Raw genomic sequence first — 5,372 nt, forward strand, 5'->3', positions numbered from 1 at the left:
ATACAAACCCTCCAACCTGTGGTGGTTCGTGTAGGTATTAACTCTCCTTCATCATTTCTAACTACGGTCATACCTCCTTTCTTAGGTACACAATGGATCGAACTAACCCATTCATTATCCGAAATTGGATAGATAATCCCGTTATCCAAAAGTTTTGTTATTTCATTTTTAACTACTACTTTCATGTTCGGATTTAGGCATCTTTGCCTATCCGCTTTAGGAGGGTTTCCTTCTTCTAAATGAATCATGTGCATAACAATGCTGGGATTAATTCCCTTAAGGTCTGAAATTTGCCAACCTATACTTTCCTATCCTATTTCTAACATTTTCTTTTAAACTCATCTCTTGTTCATTAGTTAATTTGTTAGAGATAATAATAGGTAAAGTATCGCCTTCACCTAGAAAAGCGTATCTCAAATGGCTGGGCAATTCTTTTAACTCTAATTTCGGTGGTTTTAAAACTGAGGGTGGTATTGGTCCATCATCATGAATCAAAGGCTCTGGAGCCTTATCTTCCATTTCTTCTTCAATTATTGGTTCTATAACATTTTCCTCTTTAGCAATATCACTAACACATTCATCAACCAAATCAAGTTTCATACAAACAAGCTCTTCCATAGGATACTTCATGGCTCTATTCATATTAAACTCAATTTCATCCTCACATATTCTCAAAATTACTTTTCCTTCGGATACATCGACTAATGCATGTCTCGTATTCATAAATGGTCTACCAAAAATTAATGGACAATTAACGTCATATGCAAAGTCGAGTATCACAAAGTCGGTAGGAAAAATAAATTTATCTACTTTTACTAAAACATCTTCAATTATACCATATGGCTTCTTAGTGGTTTGATTCGCTAATTGCAAAACCATATTAGTGCGTTTAATGTCTTCTTCTAGACCTAACTTTTTAAATATTGACAATGGCATTAAGTTAATGCTCGTACCTAAGTCACAAAGACAACTTGGGAATTCAATATCTCCCAATTTACAAGGAATCGTAAAACATCCTGGGTCTTTTAACTTAGTCGGCACATGACTTGACACAATTGAACTACAATCTTCCGTTAATGCTATAGATGAAATACCTTCCCAACTTATTTTCTTAGAAATCAAATCTTTCAAAAACTTACCATAGTTAGGAATTTGGGTTATTGCATCCATAAATGTTAAATTAATATACAATTTTTTAAGTTTATTTATAAATGTTAAAAGTTGTTTATCATAGTCCTTATTTCAGACTTTTTGTGGAAAAGGAGGTTTTGGTTGAAATGCACTTGCATTAGCTTCTTTGGGCGAACTCTTTCAATTTTCATTCACTTCTTTCGACTTTGTCGTCAAATCTTTTTCTTGCAAAATGTTAGTAACATTTCCGGACATTTCCGGACCTAAATACTGTTTTCCCGATCTAAGAGTTATAGCCTTTACTTGCTCTTTAGGATTTTCTTCCGTATGGCTAGGAAGGCTACCCTCCTTGCGGGATGGAACTGACTTGGCAATTTGTCTAATTTGTACTTCCAAATTATGGATGCTAGATGAGTGGTTCTTAAATAATTGATCAAACTTATTTTCAATACGTTTAAAATTTTCATCATGGTTATTCATCTTACCACCAATAGCATCAATAAATTTATCAATTTTGGAAGATAGTGTACCAATAGAATCTCTTGGTTGATTTTGATAATTATTAGTTCTATCTTGATTAGCACTAATATTATTATTCTCTTTCCAATTAAAATTTGGATTATTTCTCTATTCGGGATTATAGGTATTCGAATACGGATTATTGATTCAATTCTATCCTTAGACAAAATTTACCTGTTCTGCCTCGTCCGTACCACTACAATCCATTTCATCTTGCATGGGTTTCCATTAACATCACACGGTGTCATAAGCTTATCAATTTTATACGAAAGTGCAGAAAATTGTGTTTGTAACATCACAATAGGGTCAAGATTAATTATACCTTTAACAGATGACGAAGTCGAGGATGATAGTTTAGGAGTAACCGGTGTCTGTGCACGTTCTGCAGGCCACATGCTATTATTAATAGCCATTTCCTTTAAAAGTTCTTTTGCTTCGGTAGATAAACCTCCCGACATAGCATCTAGTGAACCCCTTGTGGTAGGATTTATACCATTGTAAAAGGTTTGCATTAAAAGTTCATCGGGTAAATGATGGTGTGGGCATAAACATTGAAGTTCTTTGAAGCATTCCCATGCTTCATACAAGGTTTCATTTACATGTTGTGTAAATGATGTAATTTCTTTTATGATTTTTGCTGTTTTGGCTAAGGGAAAATATTTGGATAAAAATGATTGGGCTAATTGGTTCCAAGTTTGGATTGTCACGTCCGTGACTAAATTTCTAGAATTTATATTTTGATATTAGTATATATGATAATTATTAGGTGTATGATTTTTATTTGGTGTTATAGGAAAGTTTGGAGTTAATTTGGGGATTTTAGATGTAATTAAAAGTTTAGGATAATTTTTAAAAGATTATATAAAGATGAGGATCAAACTGGATATTCTCCAGATATGGATATATATATATATATATATACGCAGGAGGTGGGGAGAGATGATCATTATCTGATTTCTTTTTCCTTTTTCTTCTTCTTTCCGTTTCTTCTGCATATTATCGTTCCTGAACCGTTTTTCCACCGTTTCTTTGATTTACGGATATTCGACCGTCCGAATCACTTGAAATTTAAATCATAGCATCCTTATATATAGATCTAAGTCCTAATCAAAGAGTTTTTGAGTTTCGGCAGTGTTTGGAGGGAAATGTCTTAGACAGAATTTAGAGGAGAATCGGTCGGTTGTATTTTCTTCGATTAGTAGCCAAGGTAAGTAACTATCACCTATATGTTGAGTTTTATGTATATATATATATATATATATATATATATATAATCAAAGAATTTTCAGAAATTGATATTTTAGGGTTATGCAGGAATTTTATAAAATTGAGGTTTTTCACGATTTTGCTGTTTATTGTGAACTTATGGTTCAAATGAAGCTATTGATTATGCTTCTATGTGAATTTCAGATTTTACTTGATTATGTGGATTTAAGGCTTAATTTGGTTGATTTACATATATACATATATGTTTTTGGTTTCAATATATCTCTATATTGAACAAAATGAATTTGATGATTTCTTATGAATTGTTTTTGGATTGAGAAATCTATTGCGGTTATTGTTGTTATTATTTTGGGTTGAAGTCCAAATATGATTTTTATGATACAAAAGGGCTAATTGAAGCCAAAATGATTTTTGGTTATTAAATAATTTGGAATTTGATTGTGAAAGGATATTTGAGCACGTTATGATTTTATGATTTTATATCCATCGGGAGTTATCCGGATCGGTGGTTCCATATTTGAAGACCATGTTCAGTGAGGGACATGGCCTGTGTACACAGTCTGAAGACCTATTGGGTATGGCAGTGAAATGTTGGGTAAGACCATATGGGATAGGCAATGTTAAGAGACGTCTCGCTTATATATGTGGTTATGGATTGATACTTAAGGGGAGAAACTCGAGGATGGATACAATGTTTTAAGTTCATTTGGATTATGTTTTCGGTTATGATTGATTTTGATATAAGGTTTTACGTTTGATTATATACGAGTTGGTTTGAGAAAACACTTATTTGATTACCATATTTTATAAGGTTTTGAACTCAAGAATGAATACAAGATTATATATATTTTTGGATTTTGGTTTAATCCTTTGACTATATTATGACTTTACGTTTTGAGTATATTTTATAAGGTTTTGATTAAATCCCTTTATAAATGTATATATGTAGCTATGTTAAATAAAGTTGGTTTTTATAGCTGATAGTTTCTTACTGAAATTTTTGTCTCACGTGTTTAAATGTTTTAATGTTTTTAGGTGAGAAAGTACAGGATATAGAGAAGGTTACCGACCGATTAGGCGAGGTTTGGAAGTTGGCTGCTTATTGTTAGAATTGTGGTTAGAACTTTGGTATTTCACTTGTAATATAATATGATATTATGATATTGGGATAAAGTGGAGACTCCTAAGTGTTGATTATGATATTTCTATTTCACGCCCGATGCCGATTGAGGTCGTCTAGGGTCGGGTGTGACAGTTTGGTACCAGAGCTCTAGGTTAAATTCTTCGGACCTAAGGTTGCTAGTAATTGAGGAATATCGATAGCTGGTAATACCGAAGAAATAATCGATAGTAATTGAGGAATATGAATATTTGGTGATAGCTAAGAAATAATTTGGAATTTGTTGAGGATTGAGTAACTAGCTAAGGAGGAGTAGAAATGAGATTTGATGGTTAGTAAAATATTGAGTGTATGAAAATTAGCAAATTATTTGATATTTGGTGATATGGGTTATGAGTAAGTCATAACTTTGAGCTAGAGATGTAGAGAATTGTCTATATAGGTGCTGCTGGAAAATCAGATTCGTACCTGAATCTTGTGATGCATTTTTCGACCAGATATAGGCCGAATCTGTCATGGAGTCCTAAATGAAAGTTCTTTATTTTTATCTTACGTTTCTAGAGGTTTTTGAATCGCCTTAATCAGACTCCGTATGAAAAAGTTATGCTGAAAACGGCATATGTTGGTCATTTTAGCTTTAAACCAGAATTTGGGTTTTGTTTGATTTTTCTCCTTAGTATGACTTGGAATTGATATTTGAGAGTTTAATAGTTAGCTGAAAAATATACGTATCTCAGATATGAAGTAAGGTTAGGAGATTTTGAAATGATATGATGAGTTTTGAAGTTAATATATATATGAGTAAGAAAGCGAAAGTGTGGAGATTTCAATTAATTGTTTTGGAGGTTGATTATAAATTTGAGATTATGATAGGAGTTTAATAAGTTATGAAATCTTAATTGGAATAAATGATATCCGAATTCAAATTGCAGATCTATTGTTGAACTTTATCGGATTGAGGTTTAGAATTGTTGAGAGTTATATAAATGATGTTTAGAGAGAGACTGATGTTAGTGATCAATGAGAAGTAAAGTGGGAGAAGATATTAGAGTTCATGATTTGATGATTAATATGAAAATAAATATTGTTTGAGGAAATAATTAGGATATGAATATTGAGAATAAAATTCTTTGATCTTAAGCACAGTTGAGGATACATATATTGACATTTAAATTTATATAGTACTTTAATCATAGTCAAGTTATTTTAGTTGAAAGTTGGAGGATTATAGTGTAAGTTTATATAATGAGGATCAAATTAAGAGTTTATAGGTCAAATAAGAAAATTGGATGACAATATAAATTTTACTGACTCTATATGGGTAAAGATAGCATTTGGAGTTTGGAGAAAAGTGATTATCGTAATTTAGGTACTC

At 31.9% G+C, this 5,372-nt stretch overlaps 1 non-coding gene across 1 annotated transcript; it reads left to right on the forward strand.

Annotated features, from left to right (window-relative positions):
• The first annotated feature begins 2,178 nt into the window (after positions 1–2,178).
• On the forward strand, positions 2,179–2,285 carry LOC136207559 (small nucleolar RNA R71). The gene has a single exon (XR_010676696.1). It is a non-coding gene; the product is annotated as a small nucleolar RNA R71 (small nucleolar RNA).
• Positions 2,286–5,372: the final 3,087 nt, after the last annotated feature.

This window comes from Euphorbia lathyris, chromosome 9 (genome assembly GCF_963576675.1).
Source record: "Euphorbia lathyris chromosome 9, ddEupLath1.1, whole genome shotgun sequence".
NCBI lineage: Eukaryota > Viridiplantae > Streptophyta > Magnoliopsida > Malpighiales > Euphorbiaceae > Euphorbia > Euphorbia lathyris.